We start from the raw sequence: 14,112 nt of genomic DNA, 5'->3' as shown, positions 1-14,112 counted from the left end.
GCTATTTCACAATATTGTGAAATTAGATATTTCTTGCCATTGCACAATACTGTGCAATTGAAAAGACTTGCTATTGCACAATACTTAATATAATAATTTTAGATCCAGATTTGGACCAACTTGAAAACTGGGCCCATAATCAAAAATCTAAGTACATGTTTAGATTCAGCATATCAAAGAGGCCCAAGAATTTGATTTTTGTTAAAATCAAACTTAGTTTAATTTTGGACCCTTTGCACTTTAATTTAGACCAATTTTAAAACTGGACCAAAAATTATGAATCTACATACACAGTTAGATTTGGCATATCAAAGAACCCCAATTATTCAATTTTGGATGAAATCAAACAATGTTTAATTTTGGACCTCGATTTGGGCCAACTTGAAAACTGGGCCAATAATCAAAAATCTAAGTACATTTTAAGATTCAGCATATCAAAGAACCCCAAGGTTTCAATTTTTGTTAAAATCAAACTAAGTTTAATTTTGGACCCTTTGGACCTTAATGTAGACCAATTTGAAAACGGGACCAAAAATTAAGAATCTACATACACAGTTAGATTCCGCATATTAAAGAACCCCAATTATTCAATTTTGATGAAATCAAAACAAAGTTTAATTTTGGACCCTTTGGGCCCCTTTTTCCTTAATTGTTGGGACCAAAACTCCCAAAATCAATGCCAACCTTCCTTTTGTGGTCATAAACATTGTGTTTAAATTTCATTGATTTCTATTTACTTAAACTAAAGTAATTGTGCGAAAACCAAGAATAATGCTTATTTGGACCCTTTTTTGGCCCCTAATTCCTAAACTGTTGAAACCAAAACTCCCAAAATCAATCCCCACCTTTCTTTTGTGGTCATAAACCTTGTGTCAAAATTTCATAGATTTCTATTAACTTAAACTAAAGTTATAGTGCGAAAACCAAGAAAATGCTTATTTGGGCCCTTTTTGGCCCCTTATTCCTAAAATATTGTGACCAAAACTCCCAAAATCAATACCAGCCTTCCTTTTATGATCATAAACCTTGTGTTAAAATTTCATAGATTTCTATTCACTTTTACTAAAGTTACAGTGCGAAAACTAAAAGTATTCGGACGACGACAACGACGACGACGCCAACGTGATAGCAATATACGACGAAATTTTTTTCAAAATTTGCGGTCGTATAAAAATCTAAGTACATGTTTAGATTCAGCATATCAAAGAGGCCCAAGAATTTAATTTTTGTTAAAATCAAACTTAGTTTCAATTTGGACCCTTTGGACCTTAATGTAGGCCAATTTGAAAACGGGACCAAAAATGAAGAATCTACATACACAGTTAGAATTGGCATATCAAAGAACCCCATTTATTCAATTTTTGATGAAATCAAATAAAGTTTAATATTGGACCCAGATTTGGACCAACTTGAAAACTGGGCCAATAATCAAGAATCTAAGTACATTTTTAGATTCAACATATCAAAGAACCCAACCGATTCATTTTTTGTCAAAATCAAACTAAGTTTAATTTTGGACCTTTGGACCTTAATGTAGACCAATTTGAAAACGGGACCAAAAGTTAAGAATCTACATACACAGTTAGATTCGGCATATCAAAGAACCCCAATTATTCAATTTTGATAAAATCAAACAAAGTTTAATTTTGGACCCTTTGGGCCCTTTTTTCCTAAACTGTTGGGACCAAAACTCCCAAAATCAATACCAACCTTCCTTTTATGGTCATAAACCTTGTGTTAAAATTTCATTGATTTCTATCTACTTATACTAACGTTATGGTGCGAAAACCAAGAAAAATGCTTATTTGGGTCCCTTTTTGGCCCCTAATTTCTAAACTGTTGGGACCTAAACTCCCAAAATCAATACCAATCTTCCTTTTGTGGTCATAAACATTGTGTTTAAATTTCATTGATTTCTATTTACTTAAACTAAAGTTATTGTGCAAAAACCAAGAATAATGCTTATTTGGGCCCTTTTTTGGCCCCTAATTCCTAAACTGTTGAAACCAAAACTCCCAAAATCAATCCCAACCTTTCTTTTGTGGTCATAAACCTTGTGTCAAAATTTCATAGATTTCTATTAACTTAAACTAAAGTTATAGTGTGAAAACCAAGAAAATGCTTATTTGGGCCCTTTTTGGCCCCTAATTCCTAAAATGTTGGGACCAAAGCTCCCAAAATCAATACCAACCTTCCTTTTATGGTCATAGACCTTGTGTTAAAATTTCATAGATTTCTATTCACTTTTACTAAAGTTAGAGTGCGAAAACTAAAAGTATTCGGACGACGACGACGACGACGACGCAGACGCAGACGCCAACGTGATAGCAATATACGACGAAATTTTTTTCAAAATTTGCGGTCGTATAAAAAGTTTTTTAAGACTAATAGGATTCCAGGAACTGAAAGCCAACCAGTATAAAGCCTTGGCACTTGATGTTTAAGAGTGGTAGTATATTAGGGTCAACATATTCACCAATATTTTTTTCTACGAAATGTGATAGTTGTAATATGTACATGATATTTATCTAAAAAGTACCATTCAGTTTGATAACTTCATAGATCTAATATAAAAAAGAAAATGTGGCATTATTCATGCCAATGAGACACCTCTTAACATGAGACCAAATGACACAAAAAGTCTCTTCAGCAAAATTATGTGAGAGGAAATCAGTTAAAAAAAAAAGATATATATAATACAATGTACTGGAAATCACAGGCAAACATTAACAGACATGTACATGACAAACAAAATGTAAAATACATATATACATAACTTTTTCCAATTAGTTTTTACTTAAACAGTCAGGGGTGCTACTTAAACAAGTGATTTCAGAATCACTTCCTCAAGTGATTTTGGCTGTGAAATATTTTTAAAAATTCTATAAATAGACACAGAATTTTAAAAATCACTAGTACTGTAACAAGTAATTTAAGAAGATAACTTAAATAAGTGTTTATAACTTTTTCTTAATATTTTTCTTACAAGCGTGATTTTTTTATTGGTAAAAAGACAAGAATTCCATTGAAAAAACAACTATCTACATCTAGAAATTGTCTTTTGCTTGATAAGCCTGTCAGTTTTTACAATTTATTTAAAATATGCATTTTCTGGAATAATTTGTAGATCAGGACATAACCTTGAAGTATATCATTCTAACTCTAAAGAAAAACAATCAGGATACCTAATATTGTTGACCTTTGTCTGATAGTCAGCGCAGTTAATGAGGGTTTGGATGGGGTTAAATGATTAGAGAATAATGCCCTTAAAAAAATAAAGATTAGAGAAATGCGTGGTCTAAAAATATAATGAATATTGAATGATTAATAAAAGAAAACGCGAAAAATTAACTGTTAACAGAATTTTCCCTTCTTAAATTTAAAGAAAATTATCAAAATTATCATTGTAAAAATATGATAAAAGTGAAAACAAACTTGGTAAACCTTTTTTTTCTTTGTGATAGCAGACTATAGGATTCAGTCAATGTGAACTGGTTTCCGATACTTCTACTCGGACTTTTAATTCAGTGGCGGATCCAGAAGGGGGCGTAGAGGGCGTACTCAGATTTTTTTTAAATGATTATTAAGGCTAGACTTCGTGAACATGGTAAACTTTGCCATTTCCCGTGTACTACTATTTAATTTTTATACGACATTTCTTGACTTGTAAAGATATTTTTCGCTGGAATTTACTGATTATCAAAGTCATGTGATTCGATATGGTGGAGTTGACGCGCAGTGTGTCGAATAAAACGTCTCTCAGTCATTTTGAAATTCAAATTACAGTAACACAATGCGTAGGCTGAGGATGACAATCATGACAGCTTCAAAGCGACACAGGATTTAGCAAGAAAATATTGACTTCTATTTCACTATTCCACCAAACAGAAAGTAATGCTCTATAGACTATTACACTCTCATGAAAAAAAAGTTCCACAGCAATAGTATCTAACTACAGAAACATGTTTAACCCCAAACGCCCCAGCCTATTTTAAAATAATATAGCTGAATAATGGTCCCCAGTTAGTATAAGCTCTATATAGATTTAAAGAACTATTTGATTTTTGCTATTAGAAACGAAAATTCCCAACAGAATTATTTAGCATTAAATGAACATGATGAATAATTATAAAAGCGGGCATTTTTTTGTGGCAGGTGTTTTCATGTCTGACCGGAATGTCTGTTTCGCCGAACTGATATATATGGAATACTTTTTTCAAGACCAGACTGCAACCTACCTGCTTGTTTGGCCTTTATGTCTTCATTTGTCGGCCGGCATTCATAAATTCGTTGTCATTTCAGACTCATTCTTAGCCTTTGATTGATTTGGGACCCTTTACTTCCTTTAATGTTGTTGGGTGAAACATATCAACCAAACATTTGGATAAAAATTACTTGTTTGTCTTTTTTAACTCGTGTCGGTCGTATTTCAAATTCAATTGAATAGCCCAGCGTATATCTTGTTAACAACAAGATCTCTGTGAGGTTATTCTAACTTAACTTGCAACAAACGTGCGAGAATTTTCCATGCCTATGTTTTACTTACAAATCACACATTAAATATATCAGTACCGTTATAGCTCATGGATCCAAACTATCATTTAAAGATAGAAATAAATAGGGAGATGCAGCATCTAAAATGTCCAACCCTTACACCTAACCAGCAACTACAAAAAATGCATGCCCCGCGCCAGGAACCGTTTAAAAAGTGCATATTTCACTTATTTTATGTTTTTAGTCCTAAAAAGGGGACAAAAAAAAAATTTGCCTCCCTCCGCTCGGTGATCTTTACAAACTACGGCCCCTCTTTCAAAAAACCTGAATCCACCACTGTTTATAGCTGACTATGCGGTTGGCTTTTGCTTATTGTTGAATGCCGTACAGTGACCTATAGTTGTTAATTTCTGTGTCATTTGGTCTCTTTGAAGAGTTGTCTCATTGGCAATTACACCACGTCTTCTTATATATGTAGTCAAAATCACTGGAAAGAACTGATGAGAACTTGGACTTGTTACTTCAAGGAACTAGCACTTTAATCATGCAGAACAATACACCACATCAACACGTCATTGTTGAGAAACAAATGAAAGCCTTGCTGTTGTTTCAAAATCACCATTCTCATTCATTTAAAAGGATGTTTAATTTTTTTTAAAGATTAAAGAAAACTATGGAAAAAAAGAAAGAATAATGCGTAAAAAATCACTTTTAAAGAATAGACTTATTTTTTGAAGATTAGAGAAAAAAGGGGTGAAAATTAAATGTTTACAGAATAACAGCCCCCCCCCCCCCCCCCCCCCCCCCCATTCAGACCCTCGTTAATGAATATTTGATTACAGAACAATTCCCAAGGGTACTTTTAAAAGCTTTAATTAGTTTAAACATATTTTATTGTTCAAAATTATTTTACAACTTACATGTAGTAATGCTTCTCCAAAATTCTCTGAATTCTCTAAAAGCTTTAGCGCACTAACTTACATGTACTGCTCAAGTGCACTGGTGAAGTTAATATCCATAGAAAAAGGGATAATTGATCTATGTAGGGATATTATAGAAAAGTTTGTGTAAATATGGAAAATCACTAAAATTAGCATTTGAAGATCAAAGGAAACACCAAAATCACTTAAATAGGTGAACTGAATTTATTAAATCACTGAAATACTTTACATTTGTATCTATGTCATTTGAAATTTGTGAATGCAAGAAAAATAATTCAAAATCAAATTTCTTTTTAACCTTTCATGGGTCAATATTGCATCAACATGATCCATTTGAATTTGCAGTGAACTTGAGTTACATGTATACATAGTATTATTTTGATTTGAGTTATTTCCCTTTGTCCAAAACCAGAAGGTAGAAAAGATTGATAAATTATTTACTTGCAATGCAAGTTACTTTCTGAAACTTGTATCCTCTTTCTTTTTGCAAAAACATGCACATAGCATTATTTTGTAAATAGGATATATATCTGGGTATAAATTTTTGCAAAATATAAGATAATAAATAAAATTATCTTACCTCCTATACATTTCTAGGAATATGATTAGTTAAAAGTGTCCCAGTGTTTTCCCTAGGCTATTCATGCATTGCGAATCGCAGCGTATAAACTTTCGGCTGCCATGCATTTATCATACCAGAACCAGATGCTTCGCAGGGCGTAGCTTTATACGACCGCAGAGGTTGAACCCTGAACGGTTGGGGCAAGTATGGACACAACATTCAAGCTGGATTCAGCTCTAAATTTGGATTGTGATTAAATAGTTGACACAGCATAGGTTTCTGACACAGAATGAATGTGTTCTAATGAAAAGTGAATATACATTGTATATTGTATATAACAAAGATTTAAGTTGATTCTGGACAAAGAAAGATAACTCCAATTAAAAAAAATTCTTGCAATAAGATATTTCTTGCTTTCTATTTTGGACAAAGAAAGATAACTCTAACTAAAAAAAAATTTGCTATTTCACAATATTGTGAAATTAGATATTTCTTGCCATTGCACAATACTGTGCAATTGAAAAGACTTGCTATTCCACAATACTTAATATAATAATTTTAGATCCTGATTTGGACCAACTTGAAAACTTGGCCCATAATAAAAAATCTAAGTAAAGTTGAGAATGGAAATGGGGAATGTGTCAAAGAGACAACAACCCGACCAAAATAAAAAAACACAACAGCAGAAGGTCACCAACAGGTCTTCAATGTAGCGAGAAATTCCCACACCCGGAGGCGTACTTCAGCTGGCCCCTAAATAAATATATACTAGTTCAGTGATAATGAACGCCATACTAATTTCCAAATTGTACACAAGAAACTAAAATATAAATAATACAAGACTAACAAAGGCCAGAGGCTCCTGACTTGGGACAGGCGCAAAAATGCGGCGGGGTTAAACATGTTTGTGAGATCTCAACCCTCCCCCTATACCTCTAACCAGTGTAGAAAAGTAAAAGCATAACAATACGCACATTAAAATTCAGTTCAAGAGTTTAGATTCAGCATATCAAAGAGGCCCAAGAATTTAATTTTTGTTAAAATCAAACTTAGTTTAATTTTGGACTCTTTGGACCTTAATGTAGGCCAATTTGAAAACGGGACCAAAAATGAAGAATCTACATACACAGTTAGATTTGGCATATCAAAGAACCCCATTTATTCAATTTTTGATGAAATCAAAAAAGTTTAATTTTGGACCCCGATTTGGGCCAACTTGAAAACTGGGCCAATAATAAATAATCTAAGTTCATTTTTAGATTCAGCATATCAAAGAACCCCAAGGATTCAATTTTTGTTAAAATCAAACTAAGTTTAATTTTGGACTCTTTGCACCTTAATGTAGACCAATTTGAAAACGGGACCAAAAGTTAAGAATCTACATACACAGTTAGATTCGGCATATCAAAGAACCCCAATTATTCAATTGATGAAATCAAACAAAGTTTAATTTTGGACCCTTTGGGCCCCTTTTTCCTAAACTGTTGGGACCAAAACTCCCAAAATCAATACCAACTTTCCTTTTATGGTCATTAACCTTGTGTTTAAATTTCATAGATTTCTATTTACTTATAAAAACGTTATGGTGCGAAAACCAAGAAAAATGCTTATTTGGGTCCCTTTTTGGCCCCTAATTCCTAAACTGTTGGGACCTTAACTCCCAAAATCAATACCAATCTTCCTTTTGTGGTCATAAACATTATGTTTAAGTTTCATTGATTTCTATTTACTTAAACTAAAGTTATTGTGCGAAAACCCAGAATAATGCTTATTTGGGCCCTTTTTTGGCCCCTAATTCCTAAACTGTTAAAACCAAAACTCCCAAAATCAATCCCAACCTTTCTTTTGTGGTCATCAACCTTGTGTCAAAATTTCATAGATTTCTATTCACTTAAACTAAAGTTATAGTGGAAAACCAAGAAAATGCTTATTTGGGCCCTTTTTGGCCCCTCATTCCTAAAATGTTGGGACCAAAACTCCCAAAATCAATACCAACCTTCCTTTTATGGTCATAAACCTTGTCTTAAAATTTCATAGATTTCTATTCACTTTTACTAAAGTTAGAGTGCGAAAACTAAAAGTATTTGGACGACGACGACGACGACGACAACAACGACGACAACGACGACGACGCCAACGTGATAGCAATATACGACGAAAATTTTTCAAAATTTGCGGTCGTATAAAAATAAAAGGTAAACCTTTCGCAGTATAAATTTTACGTTTTGAAATCATAAGTCTGACATTGAAATATTTATATAAATATAGTTGTAACAGAGGGTTGAAACATGATGTAACTTTCACCTCCGTAGCAGAGTTAAAAAAATTCATGGGTCACTTAATATTCACAATTCAGATCGTTTTTGTTTTGATGTCAAAAATTATTTCAAACTGATCTTTCAATCTAGTTTTAATCCAGAAGAAAGTAAACCAGATGTTCCGCAGGGTGCAGCTTTATACGACCGCAGAGGTTTGAACCCTGAACGGTTGGGGCAAGTATGGACACAACATTCAAGCTGGATTCAGCTCTAAATTTGGATTGTGATCCAATAGTTGACACAGCATATGTTTCTGACACAGAATGAATGTGGTCTAAGGAACTTAAATTTATTTTTGCCTTTTAGCAATTCACTATGCTGTTGAATATCAATCCTCTCAAAAATATGTTTGAAGAAATTTTATTTTTATTTAAGAAATTTGAAATGAGAAAAATTGACCCCCCCCCCCCAAGGGTCCGGAAACGGTCATATTTGCCAGTCATGTCCTAAACTGAAACTATAATGTCCTAAACTTTTAATTGGGATTTAGGTCAAATTTTATTTTTCAACCGTAATAATTTCGGTCATTTCGTTGAGATCAACTTTCAAAATCGCCATTATGAACACATTTTTGTTTTGTTATCGACTTCCTGTAATTAAACTGCCACTTCAATAAAGTGTTATAATCCTGCGGGCCCTCCTAATAACTATATTAATGCCTTGGGGAGCTATTGGCTAATGATTGCTAATCTCATTACCTGTGTTTTTAATTCACACCTGGCAATTAATGGTGTCATCCTGGTTTGCCCACTTTTTATTACATGTATATGTAAACATAGAGGGAATTGTTGTTTTAACAATTATAGTTTATTTCTGAATTATAATCATATTTTTTACCTTTTATTTTACCTGTAAATGTTCAAAAGAACATTATATTCTGTTATTAAATCAAGTGTGCAAAACTTTCTAAATTTTATATATTTTTGGCAGGAAAATGTATTTTTATTCATACAAAAAATAGGAAAAATGTGCACTTGAAATGAACTATTTTTCCAATTTATCAACAAATAGTTTTAATTATTGGTACATTCTGAAAAAAGGTAAAAAGTAAAAGAATGAAACTAAAGATTTATTAGAATAAATCTCATTGAATATCTTTATCTTTATTTAACTTATTTTTTAAAATTTTTAATAAAATACACTGTTCTGAAACTTAATATAAAAAATATCCAATTTATTCTAACAACTAGAATATAAATGCAACTGTTCAATAGTCAAGCTATAAATATAACACATTTTACACAGTAATATGCATCCAAGCTAGCATTTTCTTTACAAAAAAACAAATAACAACAATAAAATATTTTTCGATTAATAATCATGATTGCTAACAACACCAGTTAGAACTTCAACCAGAAAGGCTATTTACTGACTATGAAACAGCAACCAACAACGCAGCACGAACAGTGTGGCCAGGGGTTAATGTGAAAGTCTGCTACTTCAACTTCACCCAGTGTATTTGACAATAGTCACAGAAATATGGACTACAGTCCTATTAAAGAGATGAAGACATAACTCAACTGCAACGAGGAGCCGCAGTACTACCTCTTGTTCCACCCCACCTTGTTGGGGAAGTTTGGCTAAACACTAAAGAAGACATTTAAGAAACTGAAAACATACCCGCTACAACTTCATTTACAGAATACATGACAGAGTTCAGGATTGAAAGCTACCGTTTTCTATGGAATCACTATTACACAGAAGGACCTCCACCACAAATCACTTGGAAGGATGGCACAACAAACTTAAGAAGAGACTCAAACATGCCCACGCAAACATCTACGAGATCATTGAGCTACTGAAAAAGACACAGGCACTTACAGAATGCAACATTATCCAGTATGTAGCAGGAGGAGCCCGCCCCCAAAAAGATGACGATACAGAGTATAAGAACCAGACTCCAACTACTGAAAGAAAGATTCCAACAAGGACTAATCAGCGTGGTAGATTACTCGGACGCAGCTGATGATCGATCCCATCTTCTCCATTTGAACTGGACAATGAAGTGAAGATTTGTGAATATCATGTTTTGTGACTTTTGGTGTGAATTTAAAAGATTGTATTTATCCTCATTTTACATATTTCCTTATGCAATGCATTTATAAAATTGAGAATAATGAGAAAAAATATTTGATTTTTTTAATAATTTTTTCTATACAAAAAAACAACCTGAATATGCAGAAAACACTTACTAACAATATACCTGACCATACCTAAGTTGGAACAGACTATACAATTGTATGCTCATTAAACCTTTTGTCTTTTTTGTTTTCTTTACTAATAGTTAATTGGTAGAATTAAAAGTGGGCAAACCAGGAGTAAACCACAATTAATCACAAGCTCAAAACTATTATTATAAAGAAATAAAAATTCCATACCAACTGGCTTCATTATTTAATTACTCAACAGGTAAGACAATTGTCAATTATGATTTAAAATTAAATTAAAACTTTGTTTAATTTACGTAGATTTTTTTTTTTTTTACTTCTCACACACATGCTTTGTTTACTATGTAATACGCATGCTTGAAATTCTCTTCCACAGATTTAGACAATAAATAGTAAATTTAAAATAATTTCATCCTAAATAAAGCTTGTGCAACTATTTTAATTAATATTCTTACACTATTAAAGGTAAAATATTAAAAAGCCGATGATTTCCTGTCATTTGGATAAACAAAACTAATCCCGGAAATGAGTCCGGAATTGTTCATTTTAGGATTGTTGTTGTACATCTGGTTTGAATTTTGACTTCAGAATCAAATGATAAGTAAGGGATAACTGAGAATATTATCGTTTTGAGTCATTAAAATCATTTTATTTTTAAACTGTTGTCTTCCCTTAATTGCTCTTAAACGATTTTTGGAAAATGGTAGGACAAATCATGAAGTAAATGCGATGCAACAGTGAAACAAGTTTGTTGATGCTACGAACATGACGATCGAGTATGAGCATACTCATAATGAGTCTCATGCAGTAATGTGATTTTGACAATCATTTTTTGAAAAGGGGCATCAACTTTTAAGTTGTATGAAAATGACCGAAATTAGGTGAAAAAATTTCCAGATCCTTGCCCCCCCCCCCACCCAATTTTTTTTTCACATCCCCCTTTCCCTTATTCCAATCAGTAATCATGTCATTTCTGATTACAAGTAATCGTAATGTAATCGATTACATTGCAAAAAAACAGGTGTAATCATGATTACTTTTAGATTACTTTAAGTTTACATTCATATGATTACTTGCTGATTACAAATCTTGTATCTATATATGGAAATAGTTTTTGATAGAAAAGATGAAAATAAGAAAATGTAAAGCTTGAATGAAAAATCATAAAACTAGTACAATGTATACCTTTTTGTCAAAGAATGCAGCAATAGTTCTACTGTCGACGGCCAAAGGAAAAATCGTGATGATAATGCATGCAATTCCGGAAAAAGACCGTCTCCAAAAATATCAAATTCTAAAACTGAGTTGTCGTCCTTTTCACGCCAGACGACTATTGAAAAGGCTACTAAAGTTAATGGGAGAAAAATAATGCTTATTTGGGCCACTTTTTGGCCCTTAATTCCTGAAATGTTGGAACCAAAACTCCCGAAATCAATCCCAACCTTCCTTTTGTGGTCATAAACCTTGTGTCAAAATTTCTTAGATTTCTATTTAATTAATCTAAAGTTATAGTGCAAAAACCAAGAAAATGCTTATTTGGGCCTTTTTAGGCTCCTAATTCCTAAAATGATGGGACCAAAACTCCCAAAATCAATCCCAACCTTCCTTTAGTGGTCATACACCTTGAGTTCAAATTTCATAGATTTCTATTCACTTTTACTAAAGTTAGAGTGCGAAGAACTAAAAGCTTGTCTGGCAAAACAGCTGTTGGACGTCAGAGTAATCTGAATATGAATAAATGTTACCTGATAATCTCATTTCTTTGTTTTCATTGAACATAACCTCATAACTTAAATAACCTCACAAGAAAAATCCTTGACAACAGAACCAAAATCGGAAACATTACAGTATTTAACAGTTTTTGAAGTTACAAAAAAAATAATTCATACAGACTTCGGCCCCTCTCACAGGTAATGCCCGACTCATATTATTTTAATAAGACCAACTGGTTGAGAAAAACAAAAATATTAAATACTATTAAATATTAGGAATAAACCAGTGGGGGATATCCATTTCCCCCCCCCCCCCCCCCCCCAACAAGTAACATTCCCATTTTGAGTAATATTTCTATGATCTTCTATTAGTGCTAAAAACGTCCTTTTACTTGAAATGGAACAAGTCTAACGTAAGGGTACCCAAATTGCACCGAGTACCCAAATTGCACCTATTTAGAAAAAAATAGCAATAAAAATCTTGCAAGATATCCTAGAGACTAAACAAGTTGTATTTTTATGATTTGATACTATGCCCGTCTTTCAACATAGGTAAACATATTTAGTTATACACAAAACGTTCACAGTATTTATCAACAGATGGACTGTTTACTGAAAAAAACAAAATGTACGAAAACATCACCATGCGACGTCATCTTTTTAAAATAGGCAAATACAATATATTATAAGTATCCATTTCGTAAAATATGAATAGTAAGCATGGACAAATATCCAATTGTTCAAAATATTTGAAGAAATTAAACAAAAGCTCGGTTATTAGACTTTTGATGATGTAAATTTAAGCATCGATGCAATTTGGGTACTCCTCATTACAGAATCATGGATAGTTTGGAGGTTGATTCAAACCCATTTTTTAATGACTCAATATGGACTTAAAATTAAATTGGTGTACCCATATGACAAAGAAGGATAGGGCTACAAAATAAACACAGTATGGACATTTTTTTCCTGATCATAAAAAAACGTAGGTGAAAAAACTGTCAAAATAGGTGCAATTTGGGTACCGTCACGTTATATGAAAAAAACAATTTAAACATACTGATTTTAACCGTCAATGCTCTGTCACTACGTGTTCATATCATATAATATATCTGTTATTCATGTGACGGGAGAAAATATAATTAGTAAATTACAGGTTCAATTTATGTTACTTTTTTATATTTAACCCAATATGATGTTGTGATATACAGTAGCGAGATATATAACACGTCATTGATAAGCTACATTTACCTATCTAATATATATAGGGGGTTTTGGACCTTTTTTCTTCCTGTTTGAGCTATTATTGACATCAAAACATGCACATGTAACCTCCTGCGGAAAGTCAATATGGCGCTTGGAAATGACCTTTCATGAAAGGTTTTACTAATAACCGCACATTAGTATCGTTTTTAACAAACCATAACGTCCATAAAATATATAGACCCTATGAAGATATGTCTCTTTTGTGTTTTTCGAATAAGATAGATACAAAAGTTTGTGTTTTTCGAATAAGATAGATACAAAAGTTTGTGTTTTTCGAATAAGATAGATACAAAAGTTTGTGTTTTTCGAATAAGATAGATACAAAAGTTTGTGACTTTCGAATAAGATAGATACAAAAGCGTTTATGGATTTATGTACACAACATGTAACTGACCAATCAATGATAAGCATTTATCATAGTAATATTCTAAAAAAAAATGTCGTCATTCACATCAAACCACTAACCAAATCTAAACCTAGATATTAGTGTGCCGTGATTGTATCTATTATCTCTAGTTCGATGGGATAGATGCATTCAGCATAGTCACCAAATTTTTAAATTATTTAGTGAAAGAACATCATCAGCCCAGTATTTGCGCTGGTGCTGACATGAATTGTCATTAATAGTCCCTTGATATGGTTATATTTATA

General features: G+C 32.5%; 1 protein-coding gene across 2 annotated transcripts in view; it reads right to left on the bottom strand.

Moving 5' to 3' along the window:
- The window catches only part of LOC134721329 (E3 ubiquitin-protein ligase TTC3-like), a 120,412-nt gene extending 106,724 nt beyond the window's left edge, over window positions 1-13,688 (bottom strand). The window contains exon 1 of one of the 2 annotated variants that reach the window (XM_063584249.1): window positions 13,447-13,688. The gene's annotated coding sequence lies outside the window, so the exon portion shown is untranslated. The remainder of the gene's footprint in view (window positions 1-13,446) is intronic. The other variant, XM_063584250.1, reaches the window with a different exon arrangement.
- Window positions 13,689-14,112: the final 424 nt, after the last annotated feature.

This window comes from Mytilus trossulus, chromosome 6 (assembly GCF_036588685.1).
Source record: "Mytilus trossulus isolate FHL-02 chromosome 6, PNRI_Mtr1.1.1.hap1, whole genome shotgun sequence".
Classification (NCBI taxonomy): domain Eukaryota; kingdom Metazoa; phylum Mollusca; class Bivalvia; order Mytilida; family Mytilidae; genus Mytilus; species Mytilus trossulus.
Note: the sequence above shows the minus strand (reverse complement) of the source record. Positions and strands in the feature narration are given on the sequence as shown.